The sequence below is a fragment of the Cyanistes caeruleus genome, chromosome 5, assembly GCF_971803275.1.
Source record: "Cyanistes caeruleus chromosome 5, bCyaCae1.hap1.1, whole genome shotgun sequence".
NCBI lineage: Eukaryota > Metazoa > Chordata > Aves > Passeriformes > Paridae > Cyanistes > Cyanistes caeruleus.
In genome coordinates, this window is record NC_141705.1 from 22583094 (window position 1) to 22601855 (window position 18762).

The 18762-nt window shown below is 41.7% G+C and overlaps 1 long non-coding RNA gene across 1 annotated transcript; it reads right to left on the reverse strand.

Moving 5' to 3' along the window:
* Window positions 1–11120: 11120 nt before the first annotated feature.
* Window positions 11121–12732, reverse strand: LOC147652972 (uncharacterized). The gene is made up of 2 exons (XR_015286890.1): window positions 12634–12732; window positions 11121–11426 (listed from the first exon to the last, which is right to left on the reverse strand). It is a non-coding gene; the product is annotated as an uncharacterized LOC147652972 (long non-coding RNA).
* Window positions 12733–18762: the final 6030 nt, after the last annotated feature.

Below are 18762 nucleotides of genomic sequence, written 5' to 3' on the forward strand. Positions count from 1 at the left end.
TGCCTGTCCTATATTTCATTCTGGTTTTCCTGAGGTAGGTTTCCTAGGAAGTTCTTGAGGTCAGCAAATGAAATGTGCGTAGCCAGCCTTATGGAGTTACTAAGAATATTTGGCAGTAGGCTTTAGGCTTCTGGTTCACCAGCACAAGTTTAGGTAGTCAGAGACAAGGAGGGGTGACAGTAGGTGACACAGATTTTGTGCTGGAGTAGCAGTGTCTCCAGGGAACCACATAGGCTCAAGCAACAGCTCTAAGCACCTCTGTGCTTAAGGCTAATTTGCCATTACAAACATTCAGTCAGGTAAGAGCATTCGTAATTTTGTGTTATATTAATATGGGGTTGGGTTTCTTTAAGGAATTATAAAATTCTGGCTCAAGAAGAAAAAGGCAGTATTATAGACTGAATCTTTTAGTGCTGAATCATCTCAGACAGAGAGTCTGAAGAAAAGATTGCTGTTGACTGCTTGTATATATTGTAAGTTATACCAGGTCTTGTAAGTATAAAGCAGCCACTGGATACTACAAGAAGGGAGCCAGTGCTGTATATCCTATTATCTGGTAAGTCCTGCAGAAAACTTAAAGCAAACACTAGCAAATTAGCCCATGTAAAAGACAGGAAGAAAGAAACAGACCAGAAATGAAGCACTACAGTGTAGAGGCACTACATGTTATTGATGGATTTGCTGTCATGAGGATTGCATTGTCTTGCATTCACCACCAGTTTCTAACTCCCAGCCATGTGTATGTATAAAGCATGAGGGTTTTGGTCTGGTAATTCTTATATTCCTCATAATCTCTGCTCCTTTGTGATTTTCACTTTGGTTTTGATATCATACAAAATACATCTTGTTCTGAAAAGTGTAAGAAACTGGCAATAAAAATCATTTGTGAGTGAGCATTGGCAGACTCACCTGGCAGAGAAACTGGCTTTTAACCTTGCATAGGGAGGGAGGATCTGGTTGAGTACTCTGCAGTAGGTGAAGCTCTGCTGAGCCATGGGACAGCTGGAAAACTCCCTGGCAGCTGAGATGTGAGATATGCCAGCTTCTGTCTGGATTTCCACAGTGTGTGTCTGGTAGGACAAGGTCCACAGTCATGTTAGGCTCCCATTCTCAAATTTTTCCTCTCATGAGCAGCTCTGCTATCTTTGGATGAATTATTTGCTGCTACTTCCACCAAGCCCTAGTTCCTCATTTAACAAAGGCACGTTCCCTGAAATTTTCTTCTGCTTTCCAGCTTATTAAAAGGGATAAAGCTTAGAAGATAAGAAGAAAAAGCCCATACAGTCATCTTTCCACTATTCTTGTCATGGAGATGTGTAATCATGAATTACTTTAAATGGGAAGTTTAATGGAAAAGGACTAAAGTATTTTAATGGAAAGGGATGGTTAGCTCAAACATAACAGTGTGTAAATGCATAAGCTGAAAGGTTTAAGAGGAGTCAAACCCACTGCAGATCTCTCTAGCCCAGAAGCAGGAGGCTGAGTAATACTTACATTGGCTGGACCCAGGTGGTGCAGTCAGGCCTCAATAGCTGCTCTTGTATAACACCACTTCTGTGGCAACAAAGAGCAGACATGAGTTTACTGGGATTTGCTAGCTCAGGCTCAGTCAAGGTCTTTCTGAACCAGTTGCAGCCCAACACCTGCCTGCTAAGGCACTTTTGAAACCACATTTTATTTCATTTCATTTCATTTCATTTACTAAATGACCAGGTAACCCATTCAGAGGCACTGGAGCTGACTGCTCACATGTACATCATATTTGATGAAGAATCTCTGCATGGATCACAGACAGATAATGTCCAGCACATCTTTTGTATCTTTATTTTATAGGAGAAACTCCTTTCCTGCATTGCAGCCTGTGTGTTCCTTCTGTGATCTTTATAGGAGGAACTACACACACAGCTGGTGTACAACTGCTACCGAAAAAGGACCTATATCTCAGTGTAAACAAAGCACAGAATAAATGGTTTAGCTGTATAAAGTGACAACATAATAAACAGATTCTCTTTTCCTGTACATTCATTCCAGAGTATCTGCTTATATTTGAAAACATTTATGGTGTTGAAAATGATTTTTAATTGTTCCACAGCATCTGCTTCTTTCAACAGAAAGCAATAGCTGGCCACACTCCATATGATTCTTTACTCAGGCAGTGTTGCAAATTTAAACAGGAATTGGGGAAACTGCAAGGAAACACAGAGCATAATGAAAATTCAATAGCATATGATATAATTAGGCCACAGCAGTGCAAAATCCAACACAGACTTAGAGGGCTGCTCCCCCAGACCAACAGCAAGATGCTGTGCTAGCTAGCAAACCACAGTGCGCAGGGAAGACAAGGCACCTCTGAATGGCAATGCTGAGCAGAGTTATGTCAGTGCAAAACCCTGGCAAGGAGACACCTAATTCCTGCCATCAGCTACCTAAGGTATTGCCAGACTTCCCTCAGAGGTGCACAGTGAAAGGACAATGGCAATCATCACAAGCTGCAGCAGAAGAAATTCTGCCTAGATATGAGGACAAAAATGTTCACAGTGAGACTAATCCAACGCTGGAAGAGATTTCCCAATGGAATTGTGGAGTCTCAATTCTTGCAGATATTCAAAGCTCAGCTTCACGTGGCCCTGAGAAACTTGCTATACTTGTTAACAGTTTGAGGAAGAGTTTGGATTGGATGACACCCCGAAGTCTCTTCTGACCTACATTGTCCTGTGTTTCTGTGGACCCCTGTCCAGAGTCTGGGATGCTCATGGAGAAATGCAATTAGGAATATTTGTTTATTTGGAACCCATCACCAAGAAGTCTCTCCCAAAGAAAAGTCCAAAGAAAGTAACCATCTCCTCAAAAAGGAAAAAGCAAGAATAACAGTTTATTTTAAAACTCATGACAGTGGTGATGCCAGTACCCAAGTACTAGATGATATCCTGCTGCCTAAAGCACTTGCCCAAGAAATGGCTATCCTTAGTGACCTGAGTGGGCCCAAAAAAATACAGGGAAGCCATTAATAAATAAGGATTCTGAAGAAAGGTTCAGGGACATGAAGGAGCCTAGGCCTATGGTGAAAGGTTAATGTCTCCTTCCAAGAAATAATATCTCCAATCTTCACATCTGGCTCTGGACTGTCTTTTGCATGGGCTGAGATGAAGGAATAGCCATGGAGATGGGGATATGCCAAGCTTTATTTCCTTCCCAGCTCTGCTGTAGCCCCTGGGCTGCAGTCACACTACCCCTGGTTGCTCCCTTCCTGGCCCTTTGACTCATGTATAATTTATTCTGCCAAGAACCAGCTTCAACAACAAGCTCTAAGTTTCCTCCCCTCCCACAGATGCTTATTAGGCTGCTCTCTTGGGAAATGTACACTTGAACTTCTCTAGACTGAGGAAGACTTAATATTGAGGTTTCCCTGGGCAGGCACCCTTAACCACCATGTGGCATTAACTAAAAAAACCTCACATGGTTGTGCCATTACCTCCTCTATCATAACTAGGGCCTGTTTTCAAAGAGCTTGGCCCCTGCTGAGTTCTGCAGGCAGCCGAACGCCATCCGTGGGTGTTAGGTGTGCTCTGGGAACAGGGAATGGGATGGGCCCTGAGGGAGTGGGGCTGAGAGCAGCCAGTTTCCTGTATCCCGCCCTTCCCAGCACCCAGACACAGAGCCATATGGGCTGTGGTGCTTCAGGCCAAGCAGTGAAGCAGAGCTGGAGGTGCCCAGGCCATGTCAGGACCTCCCTGTGAGCACAGGCAGCCCCAAACTTTGGGAGCAGATGAATCTTCTTGGATTTCCGATTTGGAGACAGGTGGCTGCCCGACGTGTGCTGTGACACAGCCAGTTTTCACACACCTACAACTTCTTTGGACTTTGATGCTCACATCCAGCGTTCTGCTTGAATCACATTTTGGGCATTGTGCCACTTTCTTAAATGCTCTGTAATCCATTTCTTCCCACTCCTACTAAACCCTCTCAGCTACTGTCCTTTCTTTCCTGCCATGGTACCCTCTGCCTGGGCTCTCCATACAGTTTTTCCAGTGGGCATTTTCTCTCCATACAGCTCCCCAGCAGACTGATCTGCCTGGGCATGGCAGGACACTCTGGTTGTGTGACCAGAGTGGTCCTGGCACTTCAGTTGCTGAAGTAGCCCACAAGACCCACAGACTGCTCAGAGGGACCCCCAGGTTCTGACACATCCCTGTAACTACCAGAAATAACTTCAGGTCTAGACTGAAAAAAAAAGCCCCAGCCTGTACCAGCTTCTGACCTTCGACTTTCTCTACAGCTCAGCCTTTGCCTTCTGCCATACACACCATGTGCTATGATTTCTTTTTTATTATTTTCCACTTTTTCCAATAGAGCATTACTACAGTCTCATAATAAAAGCAGCATGGACCAAATGTGCCATCTAAGTTCTTTCTGACCACATTTAAATATTAAAATTATTTTTGATTTTGTTCTTCAGAGAGTGAAATAATGTCTTTCAACTTACTCTTCTGTCAGAAATGTGCTGAGACATCTGTTTGCAGACTAAACCTCTTGTTTTTCCACTTTGGAAGGCACCGGCAGCACTGGTGGAAGGCATTGGTGTTCCGGTATCCCCATCCAAGTTTCTTTTGTGGTACTCACAAATCTAGCCATCCTTGACACTTGCATTACAGCAAATCAGGGAATGAGTCAGAATCTTAGTCTAGGAAATTACCTAATTCCCTTGTCACAGAACATGATGTGTGCCTACTTCTTCAATTACTTTGTCTCTCACTCTTCTTGACAAAACTGCTATTGCTTTGGAAACATTTTGACTTAAAAAAAATAAATCAGAAAACAAATTCATTTAAATGAAAATTACACCCAGACTCCTACTTCACAGTTTCCTATTTTGGGGTCCCATTTAAAAAAACATCCTTAATCTCCATGTGCTTTTCCTGTTCTTTCTCAGTGGTGAGCTCTACATGGTACAAAATGTACCATGAATAGTAGTACTCTTTTATTATTGAAGGCCATGAGATGACAGCCTTCTGTACTCTACCCTATGAGACTCCAACTAGAAGTTACAAAAATGAGACTCCAACTAGAAGTTACAAAAACAGAGCAAAAACTGAGTTTTCCTCTTTTGAAATAGCACAATATCCATTAGTGACAAGTGGCACAATTCAAAGAAACTTCAGGATGAAACAGAAGGGCTGGAACACTGCAGAGAATAGCAGAAACCCAATCATACAGGGACTGGAGAGGTTGACACAGGGACATCCAGATAGGGTTACCTAGAGACAGCACAGCACTAACTACACTGGCACATGGCCAGAGATCACAAGCCTACTTACCCCACTACTGAGCAAGGTATGTTTTTCTCTCCAGTGCTCAACAATCTGGCTGGATTTACCATCTTGGGTTTAATACCAGTGACACCAGATGTGAGTGTACCTGCTCTGCAGTCCTGGTATTGGAAAAACAATTGGAAAAACCCAAGGGGGCTCTGCAGGTAGCCCACTGGAGTCCAGCATAGCTCCTTAAGATAAAGACTTTATTATTAGCAGGGTGAAAAAGATCAGGGTGGGAAAGACTAGGACAGTGGAGAAATAGGAAGGAGGGAGGAACAGGACTGCCTCATTTAACACTGATAAGGTCACTTTAGGTGTGCTGCTTAATTTTGTCCTCAGACTGCAACACAACTGCAGAAAACCTGCCAGAGCAGAGCTGGCTCAGCAAGCAGTGGAGCTGTGCCTGTGTGACATTCCTCCTAAACCCACAAGTGCTGCTGATCCCCAGCTGGCTCTGCTGTCCAGTAGAATAATGCCCAAAAACACCAGCAAGTATTTGAATGTTAACTGGCCTGGCAATTTATGGTGCAGATGGTGGTATAACCACCTAGCAGAGAAGTGTCAGGGTCAACTACCAATGGAATACTTTTAAAAAGCTCAACAAAAGGGCTCTCATACTAACCTGGAAAGCTACATCATGTTTTCTGTGTTTATGATGGGCACTATTTTCCACTCACTGGACTTCCTGTATCTGTCATACACAGACACATTGGTTTAACCTGTGTGTTGGTACTCACAGCTGGCCTTGATCACTAGTAGCTCAATGGGAGACCTCCCTCTAGGCTTCTAAAGGGATCTGGCCCTTTCTTTCCCTTGTGCACAAACAGTGTGGTGTGTCTAAGCCTTGAGGTTTAGCCTTGAGAAGTGCCCCTGAGGCTGCAGATTCCTGTGCAACCCATCCCACAGGCATAATTTGAGAAAACTCTTGTGCAAGCTTGGTCTCAGCATTATCTGTGCTAAGTGGTAAAGCATTTTCCTGCCTCAAAATGATTTCACTCCAGTGGTCTGAACAACACAAGGATCTGGAGAAATTACAATGCCCTTCTCAAAGTACAGTTGTCCTATCCCTTGTCTCATATAAATCCTTAAACTGCACACAAAGCAGGAGAGTGGAAAGACAGAATGAAAAATCCTACAGAAAAGACTCCACTAAGATCTACCTCATGCACTACTAGAATACTCATAACTTCTTACAACAAATGTCAATGGTAGACTAAGATGGAAGAATTAATTATTTTTTTTACTGTAACATACTTAGCAAATTCCACTGGAAGAGTGCACACTGTGAATTACAGTTATATGTTACCACTATGGCTCTGCTGTGCCTAACACCAATTGTCAAAAAACACTCATATTCTCCTTTTAATTCTGACACATTTTCCATTGAAACAAATGGAACTTTTTCCATTGCTTTGACTCTGTAAAACGCCTTCTGAATAAAAACCATACAATAAACCATGCCTTCTGAATAAAAACCATACATGTTACAGTTATTTAATAAGTAACTACCATATACAATTTTATAATTATATGTTCATAGTTATACAGTAATAAATAGATACTTATATAATGTAGTTAACTATGAAGTTAAATAGCAGTTATAGCTCACTTTAGCATGAAAAGGAATATTAAAATTTTACTGGATTGATTTAACTACATTTGCTAGAATGTTTTACATGTACTGCCTGTCTCTTAGCTGTGCTCAGAAATTAAGTGCAGGCTGAATAACACAGGGATTAACACATGGGATTGAACCAATCTCTGAGTCTTGCGGTCTGTCTTGAACAGGAAGCAAGGAGACAAAGGTGTTTTGAAAATCCATAACTGTTTCAATTCTGAGTTCTATTTCTTCACACTTTGTAAGCACTGAAGAGATCTCCAGAGCACACACAGTTTAGCCTCTCCACTGGAGCAGAATCCAGAATCCATGTGTGGCAGATGTTAGTCTGATCAGTTCTTATGAACTCCCAGTGAAGGAGGTTAGCAACACAGCCTGCTTCTGCTTAGCCACTAGATAATATTTTTTTTAAATATGTAATTTAAATCTTCTTCTCTGCAAATCAGACTCTGTTTTATACACATCCCAGTGGGCATGTTAAACATTTAGTTATTCACTGATCTCTTTAAAACAACCTTTAAGCACTACCAATGTTTTTCCTCTTCACAACATCTTATGCTGATCTACAGTAACTGAGCAGCTGGACTTCAGTTTTAAAAGACCTGTTCTGCCAGCATCAGGCACTTCAGGGGACTGAAGACAGCCAATCAAGATTTATGTTTTTCTGTTAGAGTGTTTTGTGATTTAATGTGCTTATTTTCATAGTGACAGTAAGTCTTTGTGAGCTTATATCTCTGATGGTAACTTGTACAAACCAACTGAGGATGGATTGTGTCCTCCAAGGATAGACAGCAAGATGGGTTTTGCACTCTCAGAAAACATACTGGGTCATTTTTGTATGATGTTCTCAGTTTTGCTCCTCTAACAGAGTTAATTTCACCTTAAAAATAAGGGAGGGAGAATGAGAATTAGAACTTTGTTTTCTCCTAAACAACTTTCAGTAGAAGGTAGTTGATGTTTTTAGCGTCATACAACAGGATTTTTAATTCCAGCCAAAATGTCAGGTGTTTTGCCTTCAAGAATGGTCTACTCTGTTTCTTACAGAGGTCTGATGCATTTATTTTATGTTGATGGTCAATCTGTAGGACATACCATTCTTGGTTTGGCATGGAAAGGGACTGCTCTAGTCTATGAGACAATGGAAAAAAACCCAAACCCACTAATATCAGGGTTCCTAGAAAATTTGTTCACAGAGAAAACAAGGTATCAGTTAGTTATACTGTCTTCTCAATGACTTAGAGATTTATCTTGAACTTACTACCTGAAATGAGTCAAAACTGGTTGGCCTAGATAACTGAGTGAAAGTTGTGGGACCCAGATTATTATCCACCACACCTCCTGACTCTTGGCATAATTTGGCCCATATGGGAAACAATTATAGTGTTTCTGGACCTCACAGGAAAGGGGAAGATGAAAAAAACTATAGGGAGAGTGGAAATTAAAAAAAAAAAAGTCTGGAAATAAAGAAAATAGCATCAGAATAAGATCCTTTTGATATACTGAGATTTTTAAAGGACAAAATAAAATGTGTTTTTAGGCTTCCTTCTGGCCTAGCATGCTTGTCCTGAAAAGAATAAGCCTCACTGCTGTTCTAGGCACTAGTACATGGAACTGCTTTTCAGGGAAGCATAACGGGTAATTTGTAAGCAAGCAGTTGCATAAATTTTACAGTGACCTTGCCACTAGTTACTGTGTGGGTGATGATAGCATGAAGCTGACTGACAAAGAAGCTGACAGGGGAAGAGCGCAAAGAAGTGAAGTCTAAGAAGGTGGTTCCTGAGTTGGTGCTAACCTAGGAGGGTCAAATGAAGCAGACTTTTCTTGGACTGCCTGGGCAGATCATTTGCCTTAGGAATCAAAGGGTGAGAAGAATAATTCAATAAAATAGGTTTACTTCCTAAGTATTATAAGGAAAAAGGCAGGAATGTTTTGCTTAGGGATAAACTGCAGTTATGTGTAGAGGACAAATTTGAAAGCAGACAACCAGTACTTGATTTTCCTTTGATTCAGATGTGCCAGCCAGAGGCTGGAAATTGTCTCTAAAATCAGGGTGAACTTCTATGAACATTCAGTGCTTCTTGTGGACACAATCTTCCTCAGACTATGGTCAGGGTTATAGCCAGCACTCAGGGTGTCAGTGCAAGACAGAAGCTCAATGACAACAACTGAAGACTTGGAACAAGTGCCAAGAAAGCTCTGAGGGAATTCATGGCCTGAGAGTAATGGAAGAACTAAATAGTAAAGCAAAGGATAAGGTTTGTACTGGAGGCAACTTAAACAAGGGGAAGCAAAATGTGCTCGATGAATATCAGGTTGATAACCAGGGATTTTGTTGAAAATGTTGAGCTAGATTTGAAGGCCACACCAGGATGGAGGAGGGGAAGAAGGAAGCTTAATTAGTGAGATGGGGTCTCTGGATGAAAATAAAAGTCACTGAGAGGAAGAGGAGGAGAGCCAGAATGTAAGGCAGGGGATTGTTAATGCTTGGTGGTATCAGCTGTGATGTACATCACAGTAACATACAGTAGGAAGAAAAGTCAGAGGGAAGATATGAAACAAAATGACAAAAGGGAGGAGAAGGGTGCAGCTATAGGGGGAGGAACCATCAGTTTTCAGCTTTGCTCTTCTACACAGTTCAGTTTCCCTCCTGTGTAGAAGAATTTATCACTGAAATTTATCCAAAGTGTTTCATGTCATTGTGGCCCAGTTTGTGATATTTTGCAAACAAACAACAACTTTGGTAAATGTTCCCTTAACACTGTTCTGTGCTGCCATTGCTGAGGTCCTTCACAACATGGAGTGGAAGAAGCCAGATGCTAGCTGCGCAAGCAGGGTGGAGTCACCAAGCACTGCGGTTATTGCGTGGCAACTCACACTGTGAAGCTGTTGAAAATTACTCATGTTTTAGTAGTATAACTGTGCTACTTTTCCTGATACTAAATGCCCTCTACATGTGAAATTTGCTGGGGATGATAAACAAAAGCTTGTGGCCAGTTGTTGTTCTGGCACAGAAAATAATTTTTAAAATGCAAGTTCATAATTTTTGTCATTATAATTGTGTAAATTACACTCCTGATCCCATCAGATGCCTCCCCTCCTACTGCCAGGCTCCCAGCTTCCAAGTCTGCCACAGAGCCCCATGACTCTCCCATGCTCCACTTCCCTGCAGTCAGATGTAATTATCTCACAGTCCTGACTAAACTTCAGTTCTTCTGCCTCCACCAGCATAGTGGTGTCCATCAGCAAAGTCTTGCTAAAGCAGAGCCTGGTCTTCTCAGAACAAAGGCAAGACAGTGGAAAAGGCCCCACAACAAAAGAGTTATCTATATAAGTTTGTCTGTCTGCCTCCCACTAAGGCTGACTGTGATGGCTGCTTCTCTGATTTCAGAACCTCTCCCCACATTGTCCTGTGCCCAGTGGCAGCTCCTGACCTCTGACTGCATCCTCTTGGGAACAACTTCTTAACTGTTTGCTGATCTCTGGATTTACAAGTATTGCAACCAGCAAAGAAAAGCCTGGAGCTTTTCACTGAGCAGAATATAGGATGCTGAAATGGAGCAGCTTGTCAGTGCCTGCAGATATTGTTGTCTGCAAAGTCACTATACAGGCTGACAAGTTTTGGTCTTCCAATAGTCTCACTTAATTAGACCAATGCTGGTTTGTCAGGAAGCATTATCCCCTCTAGAAGTCAAACATATTAGCTTCATTTTCAAGGGTACATTTAAATGCAGAGAACATGATGCAGAGATCCCCAAGCACTGAGCTGATTTGGCAAGTCCACATAGCACAGCAAAGTACTGTGCAGATATGCCAAGTGGGACTGCAAGGCAGAATAATCATGTTCAGCTGGCACAGCACTCAGGGCTACATCTTATCTGGTTCAGTGCTGGCCTGCATGGAGCTTTGCACTGTTTCCCAGCTCTTCAAGCTGTGGGAATAAATTGTACTGCACCAGCATAGACACCTTTGTGCACACCCTAAGTTGCTGATCAGAGTCTTAGATTATTACATGGCAACTCCACTCCATCCCAGCCTCTCTCTTATAATCCTCCCTCCCTCCCTCCCTCCCTCCCCTCCCTCCCTCCGTCCCTCCGTCCCTCCGTCCCTCCGTCCCTCCCTCCCTCCCTCCCTCCTCTCCCTCCCTCCCTCCTCTCCCTCCCTCCCTTCCTCCCTTCCTCACAGACACCAAAAAAAATAAATATTTTATTCAAATAAAATTAAAATCTAGTACTAGATATGAATGAGTAACAGCTTTGGCATCAACCTAGATTAATAACCCTAAATTCAAGAAATTGTTCCTTCTAGCAGGTCCTAGCAGAGCAAGGAACAGGAAACATGAGAAAATTTGCCATCTTGCAAAGTTTTTGTAGCACTGACTGTGTTCTTGAAAAGCAGCCAGCAATCCATCCTATGCACTTGTAAATGTTCTGCAGCTACTCTCTTAATAACTCAAGGATGATGGATGAGTGTAAGGTTGGGTAGCTTTGTTTGATAGCCTAGGGGAGAGAGAGGGAGGGAGGGAAACAAGTATCAGCAAATAGATTGTGCAACATACAAATAAAAAGAATTACACAATACACTATATTTTAAATGAGACTTCTGGAATGTTGTCATTTTCAGCAATTGATGTTGCTTAGAATAAATTATCAGCTAATGCTATCAATAATTTCATTTCAAGAGAGACAAATGGGTCTGAAGCATTGCCCCCAACAGTGCTTAAGAGTGTCAACAATGTAGAGCACTATTTACAACATGTTGCATTTTCTAAAAGGAGATAGTCCCTTCACTTCAGCCTTTTATCCTCTTTGGATCTTTAGCAGCAATTCAGGAAAATGGGCTCAAACGTGAGGTGGAGGGGAGTCTTGAGGTCTTCCCACACCTCAGAGGCAGTCTGGAGTCACTTTGTTAATTGCTTAATTCTGTGATTTTTCAAACCCCTAGAAGACACACAGCAAAACATTTTGTGGCCCAAATATTCACAACAGGTAAACGAGAAACACAGCCACTACTGTCAGTAGGTTTAAATTCAATAGAAATGGGGACTGCCCCTCTGCCTGGAAAATGCTGACATTGTTAAGATTGTGAAAGTTCATTTAAATCTGTTATGAATCCTTCTAGTAAATATTTATAAATTATTTTCTGCTCTAAGAAAAAGACTTAACAGTTCTTTTTTTTCCTTCAACTCTTGCAACTTCTGATCTGACCTTCTTTCCACTCTCTCTCCTTGAGCATCTTTCCTGTTTTATGATCGCCAGAGCACAACATGCAAATAATGAAAACAACTCTTGTATTAATTGAAGTTATGGAAGCATGCATTTTGGAATTAGGAATTTGTGTAAGAAGTGTGGGAATTGTAATTATTTCAGATCTAGTACATATTCGCAAACCAGCAGAAGTTTGCACAAAGAATATGGTCATGAATGGTGAAGCACAGACCACTGGTTTTGTCAAGCAAACCTCCAGTGGGAAGGTGAGCACCTACAAGTGCTTTTGATGTTTGGGCTGGGCTCAGTGTTTCACGTAAGTAATACACTTTTTATGGTGTATTAATTTTTTTAATGCATTTTTAAAAAAATTTAAAGTATTTTTTACACAAACCAGTAAACATTGAATTCATGTCTTAATGAAGAAGTAGCACAATAGCACATGCAAAGGGTCCTAGAACACACACTTAATAAAATTAACTTCAAAATGCCTCTTGACCTCAGCTGTGACATCAGCAGTCTTGGTGTATTGAGAAGTATATTGTATTTGTATATGAGAACAGATGTCTGAAGTTGCCTTGCAAAGGAAGAGAAGGTTCTGAAAAATGGAGGAAATCATTTTTTAAGGGCTTGTAGACACTGTTCAGCTAATGGTAGAAGCACACTATTGGCTAAGTCAGTCTTAAAATCAGTCAGATTAAAATCTGATGGCAGCTCTGAACTCCTGACTGACATTATTCACACAGAGCAGGTTCTGCAGGGAATGTTTGCCATACTCCCTACAAGAAAACTCCACCTGACAAAGGTGGCTATGAATGAATCTGACCTGTCCCCCTACTCTCTGCCTAGGTCATCTATGGCATTTCAAGCATCACTGAGGCTCTTTACCTCTGAGACCCTTCATGGCCACTACGAAGGATGACAGTGAGTTGCAGAGTGAAGACTACAATCAGCTTCAGTGCTCTCAGACACAGTCCCCTGAGGTACAGAAATCACTGTTGTAAGAAAAAGCTATTTAGGGCAGAAGTAGATCTGGTTTTTAGAGCTCTGAATCTGAAGAATGAACTTCCAATAAGCTGAGGACCACCACAAACCACAGAATTTCCTGTTCCAACCGTATTTGACCTTGTCTTTCTAACAGTAATAAAAAGTGCTGGTATCCAACCAAGAGAAACTGCTGCAGAAGCCTCACCATCACTGCAAAGCACGCTGCCGGGGCTCAGTGGAAGATCAGGCTGTATGTATGAACAGCAAATATCCTGAAGGGGCCAATAAGAATATGTAAATATCCTTTAAATCTACAAACTTTGGAGAAGAAAAGTTATAGTGCTATCCCTCCTAGAGAATTCCAGCTAGTGAGCTGTTTCTGCTGTTCACCATTTCCAGCTGCCCATGAGGCAAATCAGTGTTGCCCAAGGAAGGAATGAAAAAGTTACCACCACATTTGTCCTACTTGAAGCACAGTTTTTATAACACAGACAGATTAAAACAGTTATACTATAGTTTTGGTCACACCTAAATGTTAACTATTTTTACTCTTATTTTTTCCATCTATGCAGCTCAGGAGTAGAGGGCAAGACTCACATCTACTTTTTGGGTATGGAAACTGAAAGGATCAGACAAAGTGTCAGACAACTTAAGCAAGTGCCTTAATACTTATCTATATGCCTCCTGCTAAATACCAAATTAAAGGCTCTGTAAATATGAGTCTCGAAAGCAGAGATTCCTCAGTCCACTATTTAATTAATTCCTCATTACCATATATTGAATATTATAGCACCAAGTAATCCACAGTGATTACAGTTTTCTTTTTCAAATCTGGAGTTCAATGATGCAGCTGACAGCAAAACAATCCTGAGATTTCTCAAAAGCAAAATAACTTATATTTATGTCTTAATTTGTAAATGCATTTCTGAAAAACATCATGTGAATTGTATTTAGTAAGATCCTTTAAGAGTTTTTACTATCTCAACATTAAATACAGAGAATCCTAACTGAGTGGTAATAATGCCATCTCTTTCTTTCTAAGGAAGCCTGTTTGACTTGACAAAAAATGTATTGTCAAAAGCATGGCAGGCACAGATGACTTGGGAGATAACGCAGTACAAGCAATCATGAGGTCTGAAACTCTACAAAGAGCTTCAAAGAACTACCACGAATTCCCATACAATTTTTATTCTTATGCTACACTTCTTATGAATTTTTTAATATATAAATATTTATAGAAATGCCAAAATCATGAGATAACCTTACTTTTGTGAATTTTCTTCTTTTTTTTTTTTTTTTTTTAGCTTGTATTCATTATCTTTCCACCCAGTTTTCTTTGACAACTGTAGCTAGTCTAAGATGTTGTGTGTATGACTACCTAGTGACTTTTGTTGGTCTTCTTGGAGACGTCTAACATAATCAAAAATAAATAATAATAATTAATAACTACCTATCAGATACAGCTTCTTCAGTGAAGAACTAAAATCAAAATTACAACTTTTGAGGGAGTTTTCCAAAACTAAAATAAAAGCTGGAAATACACTCATCTGTAACCAGGTCAACTTATCTCATAGCACTTGTTGTAAAAGCATGAATGACATAACGTACCCTGGGTAATTCTGTGATGGCCAACTTTTTATATGCAAACATTGCAAAGAGCCTTTCAAAGGATTTGGATTCATTCATAGCTCCCAGTAATACTGACTATACACCATGGGGCAGGTCTGGAAAACCCCTCCATGCTGGTCCTGAAGGGGCATCTTGCTGCAGCCGGAGGGTGCATTAGGGCAAGCCTTGGGGATCATCATCTCCCTCGGTGCCTGGCTTACAGGAGGAAACCCACAAAACGGTCAGAAAGGGAGATGCAGCAGGTCACTGTGGAGCACAGCCAGTCTGTAGTGATCTACAAATGGCTACACAGTAGTTAATCCCACAGCAGCAGCATGAACCAAATCAGCAGTTCTCAGGACAATGCTATGACTTGGGTTTAGTGAGGAAAGTGCTGATGACAGAGACATAACAGAGCCATCCATCATAGTCCAAACAAAGAACTACATGAGGAGTTTTTCTTTAGGGTTTGGGAGGTTTTTTTCAATATATCACTACGCATACAGAAAAGATGGATTGTTTGTAAATGGTGTAATTTCTCCAAAGGGCTGGAGATCCCAGAAGATTTCACTCCTTCAGCTGATGCTGATAGACAATCCTGGATGCTCAGTACTTTTCCAAGTCAGGTCACAGACATGAAATAGATTAGCGCCTTATTTTCAGTAACATTTTCTAAAAGAGATCAGAGTGACCGTCTTAGAATACTTGTGAGAAGTTTGTATCATCTTTCTGCTTTGTATAATAAAGTGGCATGTGATATTTTCTGTAGGTGTACACACATTCACTTTACAGCCAATCTAAAACATGTTCAGACCATATAATACTCAGTGATGATGCTGCCATCTTTGAATGAGTTTAGGCAAATATGCCCAAGTCCGTGGATGTACTTAGGTGCCTGATGACCAATGCAATCAGTAGGAGCTGGGTGTTTAATTATCTTCACATACTCAGGACAGAATGGTGGAAAAGAGTCTGTTGATACAGCTTTCTACAGCTATGAAGGTCAATGCCAAAACCAGTGACTGCTGTGAACAGCAAGGCTGGGACCCTACTCAGTAGTACTGCAAGTCACAGTGTGGATACAGCTAGGATGAAAGGGCATCCCTCACCTGCTGGGATCCCCTCCTAGAAGCCAACAGGGCCACAGCTCTCAGTCTCCACAGGACAATCACAAAAGCAAACCTGCACCAGCATGTACCCAGAGGAGCCCCACCACACCCAAACACGCCAGGGCAGCTGCACACACCACCCAGGTGTATCACAGAGCCCATTCTTCTCTATTACCACGTGGGATCAGGCCCTGATTCTGCTTGAAGCTGCCCATGTTCTTGTATGGGCCTGTACTTCACCGATGTTCAGATACAAACCTGTGCATGAATTATTCAAAGATATCTGTAAAATCAGTTTTGAAAACTGTAAAATACTGATCTGATGACAGGCTGGCCATATCTCCCATGGTTTCATTACCTCAAACAAACCTGAAGAATCAGGAAATGTTTTGCTTTAGTTTCCCATTGAATCAATGAAAAAGAAATGTACTTTTCTTGATGCTTCGCCTGTAGGTGATCAGGTCTGCAGGCAGCACTTCTGCCATCTCCCTGAGTTACAGAAGAGCAGACATTGGCCAAGGGGGGCAACACATGGGCCCTGCCTGTGTGATATACAGTCAACAGAGCTGCCCTCTGGCATCAGTACTTGGATCAGCCTGGGTGCATTTCCCATTTGAGTCTCAGTTCTGCCACTGCTGAGTTAACAAGAGTTTGTGATGTTGGGCATGTTCAGGCTTCCAACACATTAGGAATAATGCTAATGATATTATATGTTTTGTCTGCATTACAGTCTTCTGCTTAGAAAATAAGCATCTTGGCTTTGTCTCAATGTTTATCTTCAATAAATACCTCAGCTTTGTTTCAACAATTATCTCTCCACAGCAGACCATTATCCAGTAGCAACATATAATTAATTTAACAATACTGTTTAAAATATATCTTCTTTGTGCTGCAGAGAAAGGAGTTGTATGTGGGAAATGTCAGGAGCCTCATGTATTCTTGGAATTAAAACAGAAATTAAGTCATTTGAGCTATTTTTTATCCTCTCAGCTTTTGTTTTCCCATTTCTTGTTTTGCACAATACAAGCTCTCTCTGGCTCGTGAGGAGATTGCAATTGGAGAAATCTGGAAACCTTCCAAGGAAAGCATATTTTAGGTCAGTCCTATATTAGGGGCTATTACAGGTGATAATAGCTGATAAAGGTCCAATATATCACCTCAATCTGCTTCAAACTGATGACAGGGCTTCAGGAACAGGTGGGTGTTGGGCTTCTTTGTATCTTCTAAGGAAAAGGTGTGAGAAGTTCCTGGTGATAATTGTTAAATATTAACATCATGTTGACGTTTCAATATGATGCATGTGAGTCAGCAAGACACCTAGAAGTTAGCAGGGTATTTAAAGGAAAAAATGTCTCAGTAATTTTGGGGGTGTAGGGCCATTGTGGGAGGAGACTGCTGTAACTACAGTGTCCAGTGCAAGCAGCCCAGGCAGCACCAACTGAGAGAAAACAGCTCTCTACTACACATCAGTCCTTTTTGTTGTCTGTATTCTATACTGAGCCAAATATGCTGTTAGCACTTAGCAAATATGCAGGAGGGTGGAGGATCTATTCTCCTGTGCATCACCACAAGTTCAGAGAAACTCTGTTAAGGTTGCAGAAGTAAATGAGATCATAACCTGACTTGTTCATGACCAGTTAAACTTTAACAAAGACCTGAAATAGTACGACCACTCTGAGGCAAAAGGTTGAAGTGATGGAAAGTGGCTGAAGATGAATGGATGGTGAAAAACCAAGTGTGGATGGAAACAATATTTAACGTCTGCAGTCAAAATCACAGCTAGATCCTATAAAGGATACAGGTGTCTGGGGAGGGGAAAAGGAGGAGGAATGCTCAAACTGTTTGAGGCACTTGCAGCCAAGCCTGGTATTTCCCAAGCTCATTTGGTACTTCACTGCTGAGCCTCAGCATTCCTGGGCTTCCATGCAGCCCACACTCACCATCATCTCACACACGCTGACCTCTCAGTACCTATTTCATGCTCAGCTGAGTGGCAACTCCAGACTAGGAATCCTAGTATAAAGGTCTCTTGAAAGGCTGTCTAGTCAATGCACTCTGAATACACCTCAGCATTCAATTTCATGCAGAATACCACACACAGGGTCCTGTGTCTTACAGGGCAGGGGAGTCCAATATCTTCTAGACTAACCCACAGTTCATTTTTAGCAGCTTTGGGACTTCATTCTGGTGGCACAACCCAAACGAGGAGACAGCATCCCCTGAAGCAAACAGCTGTCTGCACATTCATCCATCATCAGGCACCACTGCTGCAGCCAGAGCAGGGCAGATGGGGATGCAGGTTGCTCTCTAGTCTGCATTACAGCAGCACGAGCAGGTTTCATGTGGTAATTTAGTAAGGCTCCTGACAGGAACAGTTCTAGTGGTACTCCCCATCTCTTCCAGGAAAAACCAGACAGCAGTGCCACCTGGGCTGACATTAGCCTACAAGCCACCGGTGTAGCTAGTCATGCCTAGCAAATTTGGCACTTGCACATTCATTAGAAGGGATGAGCTAGAGGTTCTCCTCCAGAGCTCTGTTATCTCTGCTAGGCAGACAAAATTAAAATAAGTCTAAGTTATGTGATTCAGCCTTGCGTTTCAGGAGTACCAGTGGGATGGGAGGGGGCCTTTGTTTCTATTCCTCTTAAGTATTCTATCTGAAGTCTCTGGATAGCTTAGTGAGCATGGATACGCACACAAATTCACATGAAACAAGCGGTTAATAAAGAACTCAGGTCCCTGAGAAGCAGCAATGAGACATGCTTGGAAAACTGCACATAGGCAACAAATTTTTGATATGAACTTCAGTGCAGCCAAAAGTAAAGTCATTCATTAGAGGACAAATCTTTGAGGTCATCCTCAAAGGTTAATGGAGCCCTTAGAAGCAGTGAGTCTGCAGGGAGGCCAGGGCAGATAACCCAACA